At 37.6% G+C, this 24,327-nt stretch overlaps 1 protein-coding gene across 1 annotated transcript in view; it reads left to right on the top strand.

The window, feature by feature from the left end:
- Nucleotides 1–286: 286 nt before the first annotated feature.
- PRSS37 (serine protease 37) overlaps nt 287–24,327 on the top strand; it is a 29,749-nt gene continuing 5,708 nt past the window's right edge. Inside the window, exon 1 of the mRNA XM_033432307.2 lies at nt 287–1,106. The gene's annotated coding sequence lies outside the window, so the exon portion shown is untranslated. The remainder of the gene's footprint in view (nt 1,107–24,327) is intronic.

The following is a 24,327-nucleotide window of genomic DNA, read 5'->3' on the forward strand; positions in this document are numbered from 1 at the left end:
ATAATAATATATCATCAAAATCTATATTTTGACTTGAAGGGATATCTATAATATAGTGTTAGCTTAACCTATAGTACCTATATTACAAAATAATATATACAATATCATCCCAATTTTCTAAATGACCCAGTATCTATCTATCTACCTACCTACCTATCTTCTTACATACTTACTCATCTAGAAAGCGTACACATCCAGAAAAGTTAACAATAACTATACCTAAATGTGTAAAGTAATATGAATGTTTTTATTTTCTCAGTTTTCCTTGCCAGTGTTTTCTAACCATTTTTTGTAATGAGCACATGTAGCCTTCACAGTAAGGAAAGTATAATAAAAGGAAAACTTTAAATGTGATATGCAATAAAGATTCCTTGATAGTAAGACTTCAGTATTGTTCACCCTCACCCCACTCCCTGTATCCAGTGGAGTGCCATGCTCAAGAAATACTGAATAGTCACCACCTTCACGTAGCATGTGGTCTGGAAGGTGAGCGGCTGGGGCCAGAGAGGAGGAGTCTATCATAAAGGGGACTGAGCAGGGTGTGTGACAGTGACAGGGCCAATGGGACACACGAGGACCTGCTCACTAACAGTAGTGACTTCAGATGAATTTTTCTTAAAATTTTTATTTTGACAATTTCAGACTTGCAGAAATGTTGTAAGGAAAGTACAAATAAATAATTTACAGATACTCTTCACCCAAACTCTTATCTGTTAACATTTTACTATATTTTCTTTCCACTCTATTTCAAGAAGATCAGACACAGAGAAAGGGTAAGTCTGTGTTAAGGTATTCTGTTTTCTAAATTCTTCTAAAATCGTTCCCCTGTATTAGAATCCCTCTAGGGGGAACCTTCCTCTTTCAGAGGCTACAGACTCCTTTCCCCTCCTTGCCCAACCTGCTCCCTTTGCCAAGAACACTTATCAGGAAGAAGTGTTTGCTCAGAGACGCTGACAAGACAGAGACTGTTATAGGAAGGAAGGAAGGATACTGCCTGAACAGAAGGAGCGTATTCTCATTGGAAGAGCGTCCACCACCACAGCAAACTAAGGCCACTGGGAAGATCGCCACCTGCAGACCAGCCGAGTCTTCCAGGGAGAGAGCAGGTGAGTCTGTGTCCATCCCCTCTGTACAGATTGCTGGCTCTGCCCCCCTGCCAAGGACTTCAGGGACACTTGTCCTGTCTGTCTGACTCCTGTCATAGTCTTTTTTTTGCTATTTTTTATTTTATTTTTTCCAGTTTTTTATTGACATGTAGTTGATGTATGATTTTATATATAAATTACACATGTACAATACAGTGATTCACAATTTTTAAAGGTTATACTTCATTTAGTTATTATAAAATATTGGTTATATTCCCCATGTTGTACAATATATCCTTGTAGCTTATTTTTATCTTTTAATAGATCTTTATTGAAGTATAATTGCTTCACAATACTGTGTTAGTTTCTGTTGTACAACAAAGTGAATCAGCCACATGCATACATATGTTCCCATATCCCCTCCCTCTTGAGCCTCCCTCCCATCCTCCCTAACCCATCCCTCTAGGTCATCGCAAAGCACCGAGTTGACCTCCCTGTGCTATCCTGCTGATTCCCACTAACTAACTATTTTACGTTCATTAGTGTATATATGTCAATGCTACTCTCACTTCGCCCCAGCTTCCCCCTCCCACCCTGTGTCCTCAAGTCCATTCTCTATGTCTACATCTTTATTCCTGCCCTACAACTAGGTTCCTCAGTACCATTTTTTTTTTTTTAGATTCCATATATATGCGTTAACACATAGTATTTGTTTTTCTTTTTGACTTACTTCACTCTGTATGACAGACTACAGGTCCAACCACCTCACTACAAATAATTTTGTTTCTTTTCATGGCTCAGTAAAACTCCACTGTATATATGTGCCACACCTTCTTTATCCATTCATCTGTCAATGGACATTTAGGTTGGTTCCATGTCTGGATATTGTAAATAATGCTGCAATGAACATTGTGGTACATGTTTCTTTTTGAATTATGGTTTTCTCAGGGTATATGCCCAGTAATGGGATTGCTGGGTCATATGGTAGTTCTATTTTCAGTTTTTTAAGGAACCTCCATACTGCTTTCCATAGTGGCTATATCAATTTACATTCCCACCAACAGTGCAGGAGGATTCCCTTTTTACCACACCCTTTCCAGCATTTATCGTTTCTAGATTTTTTGATAATGGTCATTCTGACTGGTGTGAGGTGATACCTCATTGTAGTTTTGATTTGCATTTCTCTAATAATTAGTGATATTGAGCATCTTTTCATGTGCCTCTGGGCCATCTGTATGTCTTCCTTGGTGAAATGTCTATTTAGGTCTTCTGCCCATTTTTTAACTGGATTGTTTGATTTTTTGATATTGAACTCCATGAGCTGCTTGTATGTTTTGGAGATTAATCCTTTGTCTGTTGTTTCATTTGCAAATGTTTTCTCCCATTCTGAGGGTTGTCTTTTTGTCTTGTTTATGGTTTCCTTTGCTGTGCAGAGGCTTTTAAGTTTAATTAAGTCCCATTGTTTATTTTTGTTTTTATTTCCATTACTCTAGGAGGTGGGTCAAAAAAGATCTTGCTATGGTTTATGTCAAAGAGTGTTTTTCCTATGTTTTCCTCTAAGAGTTTTATAGTGTCTGGCCTTACATTTAAATCTTTAATCCATTTTGCGTTTATTTTTGTGTATGGTGTTAGGGAGTGTTCTAATTTCATTCTTTCACATGTAGCTGTCCAGTTTTTCCAGCACCACTTATTGAAGAGGCTGGTTTTTCTCCATTGTATATTCTTGCCTCCTTTGTCATAAATTAGGTGCCCATATGTGCGTGGGTTAATCTCTGGGCTTTCTATCCTGTACCATTGATCTATATTTCTGTTTTTGTGCCAGTACCATACTGTCTTGATTACCATAGCTTTGTGGTATAGTTTGAAGTCAGGGCGCCTCATTCCTCCAGCTCCATTTTTCCTTCTCAAGATTGCTTTGGCTATTTGGGGTCTTTTGTGTTTCCCTACGAATTGTAAAATTTTTTGTTCTAATTTGTGAAGAATGCCATTGGTAGTTTGATAGGGATTGCATTGAATCTGTAGATTGCTTTGGGTAGTATAGTCATTTTCACAATATTGATTATTCCAAATTGAGAATATGGTATATTTCTCCATCTCTTTACGTCATCTTTGATATCTTTCATCAGTGTTTTATAGTTTTCTGAGTACAAGTCTTTCCCCTCCTTAGGCAGGTTTATTCCTAGGTATTTTATTTTTTTTGTTGCAATGGCAAATGGGAGTGTTTCCTTAATTTCTCTTTCTGATTTTTCATTGTTGGTGTATAGGAATGCCAGAGATTTCTGTGCATTAATTTTGTATCCTGCAACCTTACCAAATTCATTGATTAGTTCTAGTAGTTTTCTGGTGGCATCTTTAGGATTCTCTATGTATAGTATCATGTCATCTGCAAACAGTGACAGTTTTATTTCTTCTATTCGAATTTGTATTCCTTTTATTTCTTTTTCTTCTCTGATTGCTGTGGCTAGGACTTCCAAGACTATGTTGAATAAGAATGGCAAGAATGGACATCCTTGTCTTGCTCCTGATCTTAGTGGAAATGCTTTCAGTTTTTCACCATTGAGTATGAGGCTTGCTGTGGGTTTGTCATATGTGGCCTTTATTATGTTGAGGTAGGTTCCCTCTATGCCCATTTTCTAGAGAGTTTTTATCATAAATGGGTGTTGAATTTTGTCAAAAGCTTTTTCTGCATATATTGAGATGATCATACGGCTTTTATTCTTCAATTTGTTAATATGGTATATCACATTGATTGATTTGCATATATTGAAGAATCCTTGCATCCCTGGGATAAATCCCACCTGATCATGATGTATGATCCTTTTAATGTGTTGTTGGATTCTGTTTGCTAGTATTTTGTTCAGGATTTTTTCATCTGTGTTCATCAGTGATATTGGTCAATAATTTTCTTTTTTTGTGATATCTTTTTCTGGTTTTGGTATCAGGGTAATGGTGGCTTTGTATAAGGAATTTGGGAGTGTTTCTCCCTCTGCAATTTTTTGGAAGAACTTGAGAAGGATCGGTGTTAGCTCTTCTCTAAATATTTGCTAGAATTCGCCTATGAAGCCATCTGGTCCTGGACTTTTCTTTGTTGGAAGATGTTTAATTACAGTTTAAATTTCATTACTTGTGATAGATCTGTTTATCTTTTCTAATTCTTCCGGGTTCAGTCTTGGAAAATTGTACCTTTCCAAGAATTTGTCCATTTCTTCATGGTTGTCCTTTTTATTGGCATATAGTTATTTGTAGTAGTCTCTTATAATCCTTTGTATTTCTGCAGTGTCAGTGGTGATTTCTCCTTTTTCATTTCTAATTTTATTGATTTGCGTCCTCTCCATTTTTTTCTTGATGAGTCTGGCTAAGGGTTTTCAGTTCTGTTTATCTTCTCAAAGAACCAACTCTTAGTTTTATTGATCTTTGCTACTGTTTTCTTCATTTCTATTTCATTTATTTCTGCTCTGATCTTTATGATTTCTTTCCTTCTACTGACTTTGGGTTTTCTTTGTTCTTTGTCTAGTTGTTTTAAGTGTAGGGTTAGATTGTTTGAGATTTTTCTTGTTTCTTGAGGTGAGATTGAATTGCTATTAATTTCCCTCTTAGCACTGCTTTTGCTGCAACCCATAGGTTTTGGATCATCGTGTTTTCATTGTCATTTGTTTCTATGTATTTTTTAATTTCTTCTTTGATTTCTTCAGTGACCTCTTGGTTATTTAGTAGTACACTGTTTAGCCTCCATATATTTGTGTTTTTTACAGTTTTTTTTTTCCTGTAATTGATTTCCAATTTCATAGTGTTGTGGTCAGAAAAGATGCTTTATATGATTTCAATTTTCTTAAATTTTCCAAGGCTTGATTTGTGACCCAAGATGTGATCTATCCTGGACAATGTTCCATGTGCACTTGAGAAGAAAGTGTATTCTGCCACTTTGGGGTGGAATGTTCTATAAATATCAATTAAATCTATCTGGTCTATTGTGTCATTTAAAGCTTGTGTTTCCTTATTTATGTTCTGTTTGGATGATCTGTCCATTGGTGTAAGGGGGGTGTTAAAGTCCCCTACTATTATTGTGTTACTGTTGATTTCTCCTTTCATGTTGTTAGCATTTGCCTTATATATTGAGGTGCTCCTATGTTGGATGCATAAACATTTATAATTGTTATGTCTTCTTCTTGGATTGATCCTTTGATCATTATGTAGTGTCCCTCCTTATCTCTTGCAACAGTCTTTATTTTAAAGTCTATTTTATCTGATACGAGTACTACTACTCCAACTTTCTTTTGATTTCCATTTGCATGGAATATCTTTTTCCATTCCCTCACTTTCAGTCTGTATGTGTCCCTAGGTCTGAAGTGGGTCTCTTGTAGACAGCATAGATATGGGTCTTGTTTTTGTATCCATTCAGCCAGTCTGTGTCTTTTGGTTGAGGCAGTTATCCATTTATGTTGAAGGTTATTAGTGATATGCATGTTCCTACTACCATTTTCTTAATTGTTTTGGGTTTGTTTTTGTGGGTCTTTTTCTTCACTTGTGTTTCTGCCTAGAGAAATTTCTTCAGCATTTGTTGTAGAGCTGGTTTGGTGGTGCTGAATTTTCTTAGCTTTTGCTTGTCTGAAAAGCTTTTGTTTTCTCCATCAACTCTGAATGAGATCCTTGCTGGGTAGAGCAATCTTGGTTGTAGGTTTTTCTTTCATCACTTTAAGTATATCCTGCCACTACCTTCTGGCCTGCAGAGTTTGTGCTGAAAAATCAGTTTATAACCTTATGGGGGGGATTCCTTTGTATGTTTTTTTTGGTTTTCCCTTGCTGCTTTTAATAGTTTTTCTTTGAATTTAATTTTTGTTAGTTTGATTAATATGTGTCTTGGTGTGTTTTTCCTAGGGTTTATCCTGTATGGGACTCTCTGCTTCCTGGACTTTGGTGACTATTTCCTTTCCCATGTTAGGGAAGTTTTCGACTACAATTTCTTCAAATATTTTCTCAGACCCTTTCTTTTTCTCTTCTTCTTCTGGGACCTCTATAATTCGAATGTTGGTGTGTTTAGTGTTGTCCCAGAGGTCTCTGAGATTTCAATTCTTTTCATTCTTTTTTCTTTATTCTGTTCCTTGGCTGTTATTTCCACCATTTTGTGTTCCAGCTCCCTTATTCGTTCTTCTGCCTCAGTTATTCTGTTATTGATTCCTTCTAGTGTATTTTTCATTTCAGTTATTGTATTGTTTATCTCTGTTTGTTTGTTCTTTAGTTCTTCTAGATCTTTGTTAAACATTTCTTGTATTTTCTCAATCTGTGCCTCCATTCTATTTCTGAGATTCTGGATCATCTTTACTATCATTACTCTGCATAGTTTTTCAGGTAGATTGCCTATCTCCTCTTCATTTATTTGGTCTTATAGATTTTCACCTTGCTCCTTCATCTGTGACATATGTTTTTGTCATCTCTCTTTTTTTTTTTTAATGAGTGGGATTGTGTTCCTGTCTCAATGGTTGTTTCGTCTGAGGCTTCCAACAGTGGAGTCTGTAGGTTGTTGGGTAGAGCTGGGTCTTGGTGCTGAGATGAGGACCTCCATGCAACCTCACTCTGATGAATATTCCCTGGGGTCTGAGGTTTTCTGTTGGTCCAGTGGTTCGGACTTGGAGCTCCCACTGCAGGAGCTTCACAGCCCAACCCCCAGCTCATGAACCAAGATCCCACAAGCCGCGTAGGTGGCATAAAAAAAAAAGAGAACAATAACAAAGTAAAAAAAAAAATTAGACTACAAAACTAACAGGTATGTTAGAAAGAATCTAAAAATAAAAATATAGATGAATCAACAAGCAGAAAGTACATCAGTACCACAATAGTATAAAAGAGGAGGAGGAAAAAGAAAAAAAAAGCCGGGGGGGAGGCCTTAGCTGTGGAGGGTGGGGCCTAAGCAAGGGCGAGGTTTGGATGGTGGGCGGGGCCAATGCTCAGGACCCACAGGGCTGGAAAAGGCCCTGGAGGCTGTGGGGAGTGGGGCTTAGGCTCAAGGAACAGAAGAGTTCCAGGCATGCCCCCCACCCTTGGGCTCAGAGGGCGGGGGACCTCACCTGGGAGCCCAGCAGGCTTCCTGGGCTCAAGTGGGCAGGGCATTCACCCTCCTCTCCTCTCCTGCTCACCTGATCCCGGAGGGCCTCTCCCGCCTGCCTCTCCTGATCTCCCCGGCCTCAGGGGTGCCGATCCTGTCTGGTTTCCACTTATCCTCCCTCCTTGATCTCCCCATGTCCTACCAGTTCACTTGGGGGCTCCTCCCGTTTCCTTGGGTGTCAGGGTCCCCCACCAGCGGCCAGCAGGTGCCCTAGTTGTGGGGAGACACTAACTTGGCATCTTCCCACACCGCCATCTTGACTCCATTCCTGGCATACTCTTTTGAAGACAAAGACTTTTGAGAGCTGAAGTCAGTATGGCCAAGACTACAAATTAAAGTTCCAGGGAGCAAGGGTCATTTCAAGGTTAAGGGTTCTCAAAGTCCAGGAGAGGATTTATTTCATCAGACAGAGTTTAGGAGTCCACAAGTGGGAACAGGGCTGAGGTCTAGAGCTAGGGATGGTGAAAGAGAGGCAGTATGCCAAGTTCAGAGGCTACCAATGAGCACAAGATCCTACCTGTCTTCTGGGCATGTGCTGAGTCTCCTCCTTGAACCTATCAGTGTCATGCCTGGCTTCCAAGCCCTTCAAGGGTGCTCTGAGAAAGAGTCTGGCATGTGCCCTGGTGGAAAGAAGGCTTGTCCCAGATTCCAATGCTGATATTGTGCTCTCATGCCCACAGCCTCCTCATCTCCTGCATCATGAACTGGCACATGATAATCTCTGGGCTTACTGTAGTTGTGCTTAAAATTGTTGGAATGACCTTATTTCTGCTTTATTGTGAGTATTTGATCAACTTCTTACCCCAACTCATATTGTTTTGTTCTTTGACTCTTCTCTCAGAATGCAGGGTTGAATATAAAGGTTAAATGCCCAGGTCTTTCCAGCTGAGGGCAACTGACTGCCCTTCTCACTCCCCGACACACACAATGGGTCAGGTTCCTTGGTCTACCTTGGAGACGTAGATAGAACGGACCAGTGTCTGACAGTTAGAACCCCACATAAAGCTTTTGCCACTAGAGTATTAGTTGGGTAATCTGAGCTGAAGTACTCAGCAGTGCTTGTTATAGTTGCTAAAATTTGAAAATACAGCTCCAGTCCAACCCAATGATAAGCTCTGGGAAGAACTACATTAAAGGTAATAGGATTTTACTGAGCAAGATATTTTCCTTTATGTACACAGAAACTAATTCATCCAAATGTTCAGAAAAAGAGGCCTCATCTCAAAAGATTTTACTGCAATTGCAGCAAGTAAAATTTTCTCCAGCCTCAGAAGCCAGTGGGGAAAATAAATGAGGAAGGAAATGTGATTTGGAGGCAGCAGTTGGATAAGAGGTGTCTACCATATGACCCAATCTAAAGGTGCAATTCCTATCACATAAGAGAGCGGGAAGAAAATATGGATGTGAATGACTAAAAATATTCACAGAAAACACATGCACATCTTGACTGACCTGAGTCAGAGAGTTCAACATGTCACGTTAACATGTGTCACAGTGCCCTAGCAGCCTCACGGTGACGTCTGTCTGTTATGTATATTGTGCAGCCACCTCTGGGGCTGAGCCAACAGCTGATTTTCTTTTCAGTCCCACAGATTTTTTTTTTTTTTTTTTTTTTTTGCGGTACGCGGGCTTCTCACTGTTGTGGCGTCTCCCGCCGCGGAGCACAGGCTCTGGACGCGCAGGCTCAGCGGCCATGGCCCACGGGCCCAGCCGCTCCGCGGCATGTGGGATCTTCCCTGACCGGGGCACGAACCCGTGTCCCCTGCATCGGCAGGCGGACTCTCAACCACTGCGCCACCAGGGAAGCCCACAACAGCAGTGTTTATTACATCCATGTTATGTCTTTTTGGGGGGGGCAGGGCAAGATAAGGCTAATTTTATCTATTTATTTTTTTATATAGCAAGTTTTTATTAGTTATCTATTTTATACATATTAGTGTATATATGTCAGTCCCAATCTCCCAATTCATCCTACCACCACCACCTACACCCCACTTTCCCCTCTTGGTGTCCCACTACTGGGCATATACCCAGAGAAAACCATAATTCAAAAAGACACATGCACCCCAATGTTCATTGCAGCACTATTTACAATAGCCAGGTCATGGAAGCAACCTAAATGCCCATTGACAGATGAATGGATAAAGAAGATGTGGTACATATATACAATGGAATATTACTCAGCCATAAAAAGGCACGAAATTGGGTCATTTGTAGATATGTGGATGGACCTAGAGACTGTCATACAGAGTGAAGTTAAGTCAGAAAGAGAAAAACAAATATCGTATATTAACGCATATATGTGGAACCTAGAAAAATGGTACAGATGAGCCAGTTTGCAAGGCAGAACTAGAGACACAGATGTAGAGAACAAACATATGGACACCAAGGGGGCAAAGCGGTGGGGGGCTGGGGGTGGTGGTGAGATGAACTGGGAGATTGGGATTGGCATGTATACACTAATGTGTATAAAATAGATAACTAGTAAGAACCTGCTGTATAAAAAAATTTTTTTTAATTCTTAAAAAAAAAGATACTGGCTATAATTCCCTATTCTATACAATAGACAACAATTGTACAGAACAATTGATATACAACAATATATCCTTGTTGCTTATCCATTTCAAACACAGTAGTCTGTATCTGTTAATCCCATACCCTTAATTTTCCCCTCCCCGCTTCTGTCTCCCCTCTGGTAACCGCTAGTTTGTTTAGTATATCTGTGAGTCTGTTTCTGTTTTGCATGTACATTCATTTGTGTTATTTTTCAGATGCCACATATAAGTGACATCACATAGTATTTGTCTTTCTCTGATTTATTTCCCTAAGCATAGTATTCTCTAGGTCCATCCATGTTGCTGCAAATGGCAGAACTTCATTTTTTTATGGCTGAGTAATATCCCATTGTATATATGTACCGCATCTTCTTTATCCATTCATCTGTTGATGGGCACTTGGGTTGCTTCCATATCTTGGCTATTGTAAATAATGCTGCTATGAACACTGGGGTACATGTATCTTTTTAAATTAGTGTTTTCATTTTTTTCTGGATATATACCCAGGAGTAGAATTGCTGGATCATATGATAGTTTTATTTTTAGCTTTTTGAGGAACTCCATGTTTTCCACACTGGCTGCACCAACAGTGTATAAGAGCTCCCTTTTCTCCACATCCTCTCCAACATTTGTTATTTGTACATTTTTTGATGATAGCCATTCTGACCGGTGTGAGGTGATATCTCATTGTGGTTTTGATTTGCATTTCTCTAATACTAATACTGACTATCTTTTCATGTGCCTGTTAGCCACCTATATGTCTTCTTTGGGAAAACGTCTATTCAGGTCTTCTGCCCATTTTTTGATTGGGTTGTTTGTTTTTTCGGTATTGAGTTCTATGAGCTGTTTATAATCATGTGGAAATTTCCAAAATTATTTAGAATTTAAACAATAGTGAAAATGGCGCATATCAAAGATGATGGATAGAAAACCCACAAGAACATATACATAAATTACTAGAAATAGTAAGAGAATATAGCAAAGCAACAAACTATTAAATCAACTTATGAATACCAATTGCATTTCCATCATCACCAATAAACAGAAAATATAATTTTATGCAAGTACGTCAATTAAAATGATAGAAAAATATAAAGCACTTTAGGAATAAACTTAATAAGATATGTACAAGACATGAATGCAGATAACATAAAACTCTTGAAATGCATCGAAGGGAAACATAAATAGAGAGCTATCTCAGCTCCATGGCTAGGAACAATCAATATCAGAAAATATCAATACTTTGCAACTGATATAAAAAGTCAAAGCAATTCCAAATAAATCCCAGTAGAGTTTTTCATAGAACTTGACAAGTTGATTTTTAAATTTATGTAAAAGAAGTCCTAAGCATTCCTGATGAAGAATAAGACGGCTGGCCAACCATATCACACATCACAAATTATGTAAAGTCATAACTATTAAGGCATTGTGGTCTATAATAAATAAACCAATGGAACAGCAACAAGAGCCCAGAAACAGACCCATATACAGATGGAACTTTGATAGATGACAGAACAGGTGTTGCAGATCAGTGGGGAAAGAAGGGACCATTGACAAATGATATTTGGATATTTAGCTTACTATCTTTAAAAAATGAAATTGGATCGCTACTTCACATCATTCACAAAAATCAAATCTAAATTATATGAAAATTTAAATATGAAAATCAAAGCTTTAAAATCTTTAGAAGTAAATATAAAGGAATATCTTTCTGATCTTGTGGTCATAAAAGATATTTTCAACTTGGCACAATGCTCAATAACCACAAAGACGGATAATTCAAGTTTTAAAGTGAATTATCTTGAAGTTAAGAGCTCTTATTCATCAAAATACACCATAAAGAGAAGATCAAGCCACAGAGTGGAAGATATTTTCAACATATATAACTGACAAACAAGTAATATCTAGAGCATTTATAGAAGTCCTATGAAGCAATATTTTTAAAATTTAATACACAAAATTTTCAAAAGACATAAAAGAGTTGTTCCCAAAAGAAACATTATTGTCAGAAGGAGAAGGAAGAGGAGGATGGGGGCGGAGGATGTTAATCATCACTACTAGTAAAGGTAATAAAATTAAAATGATAAGATATTTGACACTTAATCAGCAAAAAAATTAAAAAGCTTGACAATACCCAGTGTTGGAAGAACTCATAAATTGCTGGAGGGTGTGTAAAAGTGAACATTTGCATGTTCTTATGACCCAGCAATTCCACTCCTAATTATATGCTCTAGTTATATACCAAGAGGTGTACTTACAGATATAAACCGATATGTGAATATACCAATACATACACACACACACACACACACACACACACACACATATACAGAATATGTATCACAGATATATACACAAGAATACTTTCTAAGGTACGTGGTACAAGTACATGTACAGTAACACTGTTCAAAATAGCAGAAAACTAGAAATAACTCAAATGTCTGTCAAGAAAAGAACCAGTGTGAATTCACACTGAAATATAATACAGCAATGAAAAATAAAATACCGTCACATCTAACAGTTTTAGATGAATCTTAAAAACATTAAGAACAATTTGCAGGTCTATTTTTATATGTATGTAAGATATTATTTTATAACATAAAACTTTTTCCTTTCCGGACACGTTAAACATAAGAACGTGTAGTTAAGTTTTATCCAAGTAGCTGAGCTCCCCCTCACCATCAGATCATTATGATTTCCTGATCAGCACAAGTTTTTTAGAATTTCCACAAGGAGCGTTGAGCCCCAGCCTTGAAGCCTTAACAGAGTAGATTGCTCCCCATCACTTACGGTAAGAAGCAGTGTGCTGCCGTTATCACCCACTGAGAAGCAATCAGAGTCCCCATATAGGACTGGTAACTGGATTTCAGGTATAATAAATAGAAAAGATGACTTAGGTCTTCAGTGTCTTCAATAACAAATGAGATAACACCTGAAACACAGAGAGGGGAGAATCAGGGATACAACCCAGCTGATTAATGGAAACTTGGTGTGGTTATGGAGATTTCAAGACACCAGTGTCCAATAATATCAATATTTACCACATTAATCACTTAGTCTACCATGTGGTACTAGAGTTCCATACTGCACAAACACTGTACTAAGCACTTTAGGTACTTTTAAAATGTTTTTTAATTTTCACAGGAAAAATAAAAAAAAACCCTGGGGTGGATACATTTTATATTATTTTACAGAGTAAAAGCTTAACATTAGGAGACTTACTTAAAGCCATACAACTAGTGAATGATGGTTGGTTCAAGGATTCTGATTTCAGTCTATTTGATCCTAAATCCCATGTATGTACTTCTCCTCGACATGGCCTCCCTGCTTCCCCTCACCCTGTCTGCAGCTTTCCAGAATAGCTTAGCTCATTTCCAATCTCCCAAAGGCTCAAGGCTTCTTGGTTCTATCCATAGTCACAGCAATGCAGCCTTTCCTACAGCTCCCTGACTTTTCCTACTAGTGAATTGCAGGGATGCTCTGAGACTAGTCATCATGACTCCAACAGCAATAAATTCATTAATTAAATAAAAAATAAAAACTTTAATTCTGGCATGAAAACATAGGGAGAGATACTTTGTACTGATGGGCACTTAAATATAAAATAGTACTTATTCTCTGGAAATAGGTACCTGGATTCAAATTCTAGCTCTATCTTTACTAGTAGCGTGAACTTGAACAAATTATGTAAATCTCTATATCTTGATTTCCTTATTTGTACACTGAAATCATAAATGAACTTCTCACTTAAGGCGATTGTGAAGATTAAATGTGTTAATATATGTAAGTAGCTTGGAGGAATGTTTGGCATATAATGTATTCAATAAATGTTATTTCTTACTAAGGCAGTTTCAAGAACATTTTTATGTTGATAAAGTGCAAAATAATGCTCAGAAAAAAGACATAGACAGAGCCTCTCCATGACCCACCAAATAACTAAACGTCAGATATTGCCTGACACCTCCCTTCTTGGCCTTACTGCTGTTTCTTTACCAGTGATAGCTCTAGCCCTAATATAATCCTCCTAGCTCCTAAATAAAACTTTTGAGGTACCCAGTTAGGGTTGGGGGACCCCAATTAGGATTAGGATGTTCCCTCTTCTCAACTGCATCTAATTCTGAACTGACCCCATTTCTGTAACTCCATCTTCAGAATTATCCAGCACAAGCTCAAACCCTGTAAGACACCCCTTCCAACTCCCCCTTAACTGGGACACTTCTGAGGTTCTCTGGAGTGTGTTCTCCCTGATGCATAAAGCAAAATAAATCTCACTTTAAAAAAATTACTGGTTAGTGGGTTCAACAAGTTAGATCAAATCTTGCTTTCTCCAGTTTAGGAAAGGACAGAGGAAAATATAAAACTATTAATTTTTTAAAAATCTATGTTCTAATCGGGGCTTCTCTTGCTATGTCAATTTATATTTCTGGGTCTATTGGTTTTCCATCTATACACATGACACAGTAGAGGAACAATGACTTGTACAATATCCCCAGCACTTAGCACAATGTCTAGAGCATAGTAGAAACTCAATACATATATATTATACAAATGAATTAATGAGATTAGAACTCACTTTGTGTGCAGGGGTCCCCTGGAAGGCTATGAATTAATGCAATGGTTTTATGGATTCACATGTGAAGCAAGTGTCATCAGAAGACTAACAGTTAATATTATGCACATATATGCATGTACTTTTTTCCAAATCTATATATGCATGCATTTGCTTTTTTAATTTACTGAATACTTATATGTACCAGGAAATATTGATATATTGGATGTTAAATATAAAGGGGTATCCAAGACAAAAGTAGACTTTGTCTTCATGAAGTGAGGGAGGTAGACAATAAGCAAATTGTGAAGAGACAATAAAAAAAACAAATTGTGATGAGACAGTAACAGTGTTTTATGAGAAAGAATAATAAGGGCAGTAAATGAAAAATCTAATTTACTTTGGCTGGCAAAGAAGTACTTGCTGGGAAAGTGACAGTTAATCTGAGACACAGAAGATGAGAAAAAACAGCCATGGGAAGGTTAGGGTAAAGAGTTTCCCAAGAGAGGAAATGCATGTGCAAAGGCTCAAAAATGGGGAAGAACTAGGAGTGCTCAGGAATCTGAAAAGAACTAGTGAGACTGAAGCCTAGAAAGCAAGGATAATATTGGCCTAAGGTGAGCCTGGAGAGGAGGCAGGGACCTCATCAAGCAGGGCTTCAAAGCCATAGTCAGGAATTTGTATTTTATTCTAAGTGTAATAGAAAATTTTGAAGAATTTGATGTATGGGAGTGATATGATCCTATTATATTTTTAAAACATCACTTGCTTCCGATTAGACACAGGGTTAAAAAAGGCAAGAGTAGAAACAGGTTTATTGAAGTAGACCTAGCAAAAAGTGATGTGGCTTGTGTTACTGTGGCAGCAATGAAGATGGAGAAGGTCAGATAAGTAGATGGATATGAGACCTATTTCAAAAGTAGAGTGGACAGGAAATCCAGTTAAATACTATTTTGATAATAAAATACAAATTGCTTTAGCAATTTGTATAGTTAATTCACCTTTTTGTTATTATATAAGTTTTTAATAACATCATAAAAAGACTCAAGGGCTTCCCTGGTGGCACAGTGGTTGAGAATGCAGGGGACATGGGTTCGAGCCCTGGTCTGGGAAGATCCCACATGCCGCGGAGCAACTGGGCCCATGAGCCACAACTACTGAGCCTGCGCGTCTGGAGCCTGTGCTCCGCAACAAGAGAGGCCGCGACAGTGAGAGGCCCGCGCACCTCGATGAAGAGTGGACCCGGCTTGCCACAACTAGAGAAAGCCCTCGCACAGAAACGAAGACCCAACACAGCCACAATAAATAAATAAATAATTAATAAAATTCCTACCCCCAACATCTAAAAAAAAAGACTCACAATATTTTAAGACTAAAAGGGGTTCTCATGCTCAAAAAGGCTGAGAACCACTGGCATAGGTAGTGTTCTCATTCCTTCTTACTCTAAGCTCTTCCAGTACATAAATCTAACTCTTATTTAACTCCCATCATCTATCCCTGATTCCAGACCATCTCTCACTAGCTTCTAAGTCTGCACTACCACTAGATCCAAATTATCTCTAGCAACAAGATATCCAGGGTACCTTGAAGCCACTGGGACTTCCAAGGAAAGGTGAAGAACAGATCTTCTACTAATTAAGACTGAGTTATGAAACTGGCTGAGCCCCCCAACTAAATATTGGTCATATACTCTAAATGTGTCCACGTTTTTTTCCACCAAAGCCCTGATGCCCTGTGACCCAAGGTACTGTGTCACTCTTAACAGAGCTTTATAAAGTCACTGATTCTAAGAACTCATTATAAACTTATATACATTGACTCTTTTCCCCCCTCCATTTCTTATCAGACCCTGCCTGTTTTTACTTCCTTCTCTACCCAAGTTAGATTCCTTTATTTATCATTTCAACTATGCTCTTATTCTTTGGAACTCCCTTGTCCTAACACCCTTGAGCCATACTTCAAATGGCCAAATCTTAACTCCATTTTAATGCACCTATATGCCTTCACTGTATCTGTAGCTTTAACTCTCTTAATTTCTCATAGAACACATTAACTACACCCTCCTCTTAGAAACAGACTCCCCTGACTTGTATAAAATCACATTTTTATTCCGTCCTGACTCTTAAGGTACTTCACTGGTTTCTCATCTTCTACCCTCCAAAACATGAAAGCTCAACTTACAGTTGATCCAAGATGGAGTAGCCCCATTCCTCCCAGCTCCTCCCTTTTACAACTAAAAGAACCCTGCACAACAAACACAACAATCAAACATAGACTCAAAGTTGACAAGAAGGAAGTGTACTGCCTAGAAAACTGGGGACTTAAAGAACAACATGGCAGTAACTTCCCTGCGTTTACCTTTTACTTATATCTCCAAAGATCCAGGACAGGGCACAGGAGCAGCCCACAACCCAGAACCTCCAACAGACAAAGACAAAAAAACAAACAAACAACAAAAAAAAAACCCAAAAAATGACCTCTAAGTAAAAACCTGCTGTTCCTAGTTACAGGAAAGGGAAAAGGGTGGTCTAACAGGACGTCTTATGGACAATACCCACCCTACTCTAACCAAACAACAAAGGAAAAAATGCCCACACACCATGGCTTCACCAGGGCTGAGCAGGCAGCTCATCTTCTATCCCCAATCCCAGTGGAAGCAGGCTTTTCCCTTTCCTGTAACTAGGAGGAGGTGTTTACTAAAGGCTCTAATGGATAAAGGAGGCAGCATGCAATCACAGAAGGGGAATATAAGTAGAAAATTGGAAATCTCAAGAAAGAACCAAAAAGAAATGTTAAAAGTAAAAAACACTAACAGAAATATGCCTTTGATAGGTTTATTAGTAGACTGGACATGGCTGAGGAAAGAATCTTTGAGCTTCCACATGTATCAATAGAAACTTCCAAAGCTGAAAAAAGAGAACAAAGACTGAAAAAGACAGAACAGAATATCCCCAAACTGTGAGACAACTATAAAATGTGTAACATATGCATAACGAGAATACCAGAAGGAAAAGAGAGAAGGGAACAGAGGAATATTTGTAATAATAATAACTGAGAATTTCCTCCAAATTAATGACATATCAAATCACAGATCCAGGAAGCTCAGAGAACACCAAGCAGGATAAGTACCAAGAAACTACACTTAGACATATCACTTTCAAACTACAGAAAATCAAAGATAAAGAAAGAATCCTAAAAGAAGCCAGAGAGAAAAAACACCTTACCTATGGAGGAACAAAAAAAAGAAGAATTATATCCAACTTCTCCTCAGAAGTCATGCAAACAAGAAGAAAGTGGAGAAAAATATTTGAAGTATTGAGAGAAAATAAACACCAACCTAGAATTCTGTACCCTGTGAAATTATCCTTCAAAAGTGAAGGAGACATACTTTGTCGACAAACAAAAATTAAGGGAATTTGTTGCCAGTAGACCTACCTTGAAAGAAATGTTAAAATAAAATCTATAAGAGAAGGAAAATAATATACAACACAAACTCAGATCTACATAAAGAAAGGAAGAGCATTAAAGATGAAATAAGCAAAGGTAAAAAACTTTTTTCCTATTTTTAATAGTAATTAATATCTATTACATCATAATAGATAACAGCTTGCTTAAAATAATAGTAGCAACTATGTATTCAATTATGTATGCTTACATATACACATATATATGTGAAATGACAGCAATGATATAAGGGACAGGAGGGAGGAACTAGGATTACTTTGTTATTATAAGGTACTCCACACGACCTGTGAATCGGCATAATGTTATCTGAAAGTGGACTAGGATTAGTTGCAAATGTATATTGCAAGCTCTGGGGCAACCATATAAAAACAGGAAAGTATAAAGAAGAGAAGTATAACTGATATGCTAAGAAAGGAGAGAAACTGGAATCATATAAAATGCTCAGTTAAAACCACGAAAGGCAGAAAAAGAGTGGAAGACAAAAACAAACATTCTTATTATTGTTAATAAGAAACAGTAACAAATATGGTAGATATTAATCCAACTACATCAATAATCACTTTTGAATGTCAATGGTCTAAATGCACCAATTAAAAGATGGAGCTTGTCAGAGTGGATTAAAATATAAGACTCAACTATATGTTGTCTACAAGAAACCCACTTTAAATGTAAAGATGCATATAGATTAAAATTAAATGGATGGATAAAGATATATCATACTAAGACTAATCAAAAGAAAGCAGGAATAGCTATACTGATTTGAGACAGAGCAGACTTCAAAGCAAGGAAAGTTACCAGAGATAAAGAGGGGCATTATATTATGATAAAGGTGTCAATTATCCAAGAAGACATAACCACTCTCAATGTGCATGTGCCCAATGAGAGAGCCTCAAATTATATGAGGTAAAAACTGATAGAACTGAAAGGAGAAATAGTTGAATCCACTATCATAGCTGGAGACTTCAACACCCCTCTATCAGAAATGGACGGTTCCTCATCAACAGACAAATGGATAAAGAAGATGTGGTACATATATACAATGGAACATTACTCAGCCATAAAAAGGAACGAAATTGGGTCATTTGAGGAGACATGGATAGACCTCGAGACTGTCATACAGAGTGAAGTAAGTCAGAAAGAAAAAACAAATATCGTATATTAACGCATATATGTGGAATCTAGAAAAATGGTATAGATGAACCAGTTTGCAAGGCAGAAATAGAGACACAGACGTAGAGAACAAACATATGGACACCAAGGTGGGGGGTGGGATGAATTGGGAGGTTGGGATTGACATATATACACTGATATGTATAAAATAGATAACTAATGAGAACATGCTGTATAGCACAGGGAACTCCACTGCGCTGTACCGTAGAAACTAACACAACATTGTAAAACAACTATACCCCAAATTTTAAAAAAAGAAAGAAATGGATGGTTCCTGAAGGCAGAAAATTAATCAGGACATAGTTGAACTCAACAGCACCTTCAATCAACTGGATATAGTAAAAAAAATTACAGAATACTTTATGCAAAAACAGCAGAATATATATTTTTTTCAAGCTCACATGAAAAATTCATCAAGATAGACCACATTCTGTGTCATACAAGACACATAATAAATTTAAAAGAATAGGAAACATACAGTGTCTGCTCTCAGGCCACACTACAATTAAATTAGAAATCAGTAACAAAAAGATAGCTAGAAAATCCCAAAATACATGGGGATTAAACAACTTACTTACAAATAACACATGGGTCAAAGAAATCTCAAAAGGAATTTAAAAATATTTTAACTAAATTAAAATTAAAACACAATTTACCAAATTTGAGGATGCAGGAAAAACAGTGCTGAGAAGGAAATTTTTAGCATTGGAGGTATATATTAGAAAAGAAAAAAAAGATCTAAAGTCAATAATATGTTTCCACCTTAGGAAGCTAGAAAAAGTAGAGCAAATTAAATCCAAAATAAGCAGAAGAAAAGATATTACAATATTATAATAATTAGAGCAGAAATCAAAGAAAATGAAAATAAGAAATAGAGAAAATCAACAAAACCAAAAACTGGTTCTTTGAAAAGATCAGAAAAATCAATAAGCCTTAGCCAATATAACCAAGAATAAAAGAGAGAGGACACAAATTACTAATATTAGAAGTGAAAGAGGAGATATCACTACCAACCCCATGGACAGTAAAAGGACCATAAAGGAATACTATAAACAACTCTATGCCTGCAAACATGAAAACCTAGATGAATTCTGTGAAAAACATAATCTGCCAAAACTCAAACAAGAAGAAACAGACAAAAATACACTTATATCTATTAGAGACATCGATTAAACAATAACCTTCCAAAACAGAAAACACTGGGCCCAGATGAGCTCAGTCATGAATTCTACCAAACATTTAAGTAAGGAATTATACCAATTCTCTGCAACCTCTTTCAGAAGATAGAAGCAGAGGGAATATTTCCTAAATCATTCTATTAGGCCAGCATTATCCTAATAACAAAAACAAAGTCATTACAAGAAAACTACAAAAAAATCCCTCATGATCATAGATGCAAAAATCCTCAACAAAACATTAGCAAATCAAATCCAACAATGTATAAAAAACATTATACATACACTACGACCAAGTGGGATTTCTGCTAGGTATGCAAGACTGGTTCAACATTTGAAAATCAATTAGGAGCTTCTTCCCTATGTTTTCTTCTAGGAATCCCATGGTTTAAGTATTTAATTCATTCTGAGTTAATTTTTGTGAGTGGTGTAAGATAGCGTTCCCATTTCATTTTTTTGCATGTGGTTATCCAGTTTTCCCAATACCATTTGTTGAAGAAACTATCCTTTCTTCATTGAGTGTCCTTGGCTCTCTTGTCAAGTGTCAACTGACTGTACATACAGGGGATTATTTCCAGGCTCACTATTCTGTTTCATTGTTCTATGTTTCTATTTTTACACCAATACCACAATGTTTTAATTACTATAGCTTTGTAGTATAGTTTGAAATCAGGAAGTGTGATGCTTCTGGCTTTGTTCTCAGGATTGCTTTAGCTATTTGAGGTCTTTTGTGATTCCATACAAATTTTAGGATTTCTTTTCTATTTCTGTAAAAAAAAGCCATTGGAATTTTGATAGGGATTGCATTAAATCTATAGATGGTTTTGGGTAGTATGGAAATTTTAACAATATTCATTGTTCCAACCCACGAACATGGGATATCTCAATTTGTTTATGTCTCCTTTAATTTCTTTCTTCAAAGTCTTATAGTTTTCATTGTACAGATCTTTCACTTCCTTGGTTAAATTTACTCCTAAGTATTTTATTGTTTTTGATGCTATTGTAAATGGGATACCATAAAACTCCTTGAAGGAAACATAGAGAGGAAACTCCTTGACATGGGTCTTGGCAACGACTTTTTTGACATGACACTAACAGCACAAGCAACAAAAGCAAATATCAACAAGTGAGGCTACATCAAACTAAAAGGCTTCTGTACAGCAAAAGAAACAATCAACAAAATGAAATTGTAACCTATAGAATGGGAGAAAATATTTGCAGACTATATAAAGAGATAAAGGGTTAATATTCAAAACATATAGAGGACTCATACAACTCAAAAACAACAACAACAAAAACAATTTAAAAATGAGCAGAGGAATTAAATAGACTTTTTTTCCCAAAGAAGACATCTAAATGGCCAACAGGTACATGAAAAGATACTCAACATCACTAATCATTGGGAAATGCAAATCAAAACCACAATGAGATATCATCTCACACCTGTTAGAATGTCTGTCATCAAGAAGATACAAAAATCCTTAACAAATATCAGAAAATTAAATCCAATTGCAAAGGAAGAAATATAATTGTCCCTTCCTGTAGGCGACATGATTGTCTACATAGAAAATCCCAAGGAATCTACAAAAAACTCCTAGAATACATGAGTTCAGCAAGGTCAGGGAATACAAAATCAACACATAAAAATCAGTCACACTTCTATATACTAACAATGAACATATGAAACCTAAAATTAAAAATGCAATATGATTTACAATCACTCCAAAGAAAATGAAATAATTAGGCATATAGTTAACAAAATATGTACAGAATCTTTATGCTGAAAATTTTTAAATGTTGAAGAAAGAAATCAAAGAACTAAAGAAAACGAATAACATGCTGTGTTCATGGACTGGGAAACTAAACATAGTAAAGGCAGCAATTGTCCCCAGACTGATCGATAGGTTTAATGAAATTCCTATCAAAATTCCAGCAAGGTCTATTAATTATGGAGAGAAGCTTACTGAAAATTTATCAGACATTCAGATGAGGTTTTAAGCCCATAATAAAAGTTTTAGGACTTCCCTGGTGGCTCAGCAGTGCAGGAATCCACCTGCCAATGCAGGGGACACAGGTTCGAGCCCTGGTCCAGGAAGATCCCACATGCAGTGGAGCAACTAAGCCCGTGCGCCACATTACTGAGCCTGAGCTCTAGAGCCCATGAGCCACAGCTACTGAGCCTGCATGCCACAACTACTGAAGCCCGCATGCCTAGAGCATGTGCTCCCCAACAAGAGAAGCCACCGCAATGAGAAGCCCACACACCACAACGAAGAGTAGCCCCCACTCACCACTAGAGAAAGCCCGCACACAGCAACAAAGTCCCAATGCAGCCAAAAATAAAAATTAAATTAAAAAAAAAGTTTTAGTTAGGTTCTACAAATGACTGAGCCTGTACAGAAAATGACTAGTATATTACCTATTTCCCAAACTTTCCTGTTCCTAATCCATCAGCTCTCCCTCTCCAACAAAGCTCCACAGCCTCATCTCCTAGTACAGCCCCAATCAAGCATGAGATACCTTCAGTCACTCACCAGTTATCATCAGCAAGGTTAATAGGATACACTTCATGTTGATGCCTGAATCTTGTCCTGAGGATAAGGTTGTAGTGGAAACTAACAGGCACAAAGCAGGGATAGAAGGTATATCCTGCTTGGGGATTCTGAACAGCAGGAGAAAGTGCAGGTGAGAGAACTGGGGATGAGGATTCTACAAGTCTGTAATTTAGAGGCTTCTCCTTCCAGTATTGATCCTTAGAAACAAAATCTGAGTAAAAGAATGGCAAGTTGAGCAACAGTAGAGAGGCACATGCATTAGTTCAAGTGAGACAAGATTATGGCCTGGACTGGGGTGAGAGCAGTGAGAATGGAAAGATATGGATGGCTTTAAGAGACTTTGGGAAGTAGGATGGACTTTGGGATTGAGTGGTCAGAAAAAATTTTTTAAAGTGGAAGGTAGAATTGTCTTCTAAAATAAGGAAAACAAGTAGCAGAATGAATTTGAAAGGCTGGAGGAGTAAGGAGTTTACTTTTGACATGCTCAATTTCAGGAGCTGAGAGGAGACACAAACAATGGCTTCCAGGAGGCAGTTGTATATGTGGGACCAGAGCTCTGGGCTAGAGATACCAATGTGAAGCTCATCAACAGGTAGCAGTGTCCCCAGTGCCAAGGCCTCCAGAAAATCTGCTTTTCTGTTCTTAGTCCTCACATCCTCGAACAAGCCTCAAACTCCCTTCCTGGTCCAGAATCTTTCCAAAAGATCTAGGAAAACAACCTGAAAGTAAAGTATATCTCTTTCCCAAATTTTTACCTGTTTTAACTAATCCCACCCCCACCATAACTCCATCCTGTCTAGGAACCTCAAATATATTTCATAAACCAGCCCTACTCCCAGTGTAGCTCTGTGTTCATTGTGAGATTCAAGAAAGTACGTGTCATGTTAATTTCTCATTCCACACTTCAGGGAATTTGTGTGAGGGACTGTATAGCTTTCCCAGATCCACGAATGCTGGTTAATGAGCTGAAGCCTGGAGGATGTGGTTGAAAAGTGGTGGGTATCCAGTAGTAAGATGTAGATTGTACTTCTAGTCTTTCCAGCCATGTGTGATTTGAGAAAATCATTTAAATTCTCTGTTTCGGGTCTTTCACCTACAGGTCAGGAAAAAAGAAAAAATGATACCAGCCCCACCCCTGTCTCGTCTTTCCAGGGTTGCTGTGACACTGAAATGAGATTATGAGTTTAGGAAACTTTCAGGGGCTAGAATGATACAAAGCATAATTAATTTTACATCTCAGACTAACCTGATATAAAATCACCACTAACAGTGTCTGTAAAGAACTTAGCTCAGTGCCTGGGATGCAGTAAGTGCTCAGTGAACGTTAACTATTAGCATCCCTGCTCTTTGTGTTCCCAACTAGCCAGGGACGACGGTGGCAGTCTGTTATTGGCTGAGAAATCTTTTCATTAGGCAAAAAACACTTAGAGGTACTGCCTTCTGAATTGTCACCAGCCATTCAGTAGATCCTAGATCTAATGTAACCTAGAATGTAAGTCATTCTCCAACTGTCAAAACAACCACTCAATGAATGCTTTCCATTTCCACATTTCCATAGCTCAAAGGTGCTGATCGCAACAGCCAGACCAAGCTGGTGATGATGGCTGAGTGATGTAATAGTGACCACTGGGAAAGATGAAGTTAGTGTAATAAAGATGGGAGGGGCTGAAGGA

Source organism: Orcinus orca, chromosome 9 (genome assembly GCF_937001465.1).
Source record: "Orcinus orca chromosome 9, mOrcOrc1.1, whole genome shotgun sequence".
Classification (NCBI taxonomy): Eukaryota; Metazoa; Chordata; class Mammalia; order Artiodactyla; family Delphinidae; genus Orcinus; species Orcinus orca.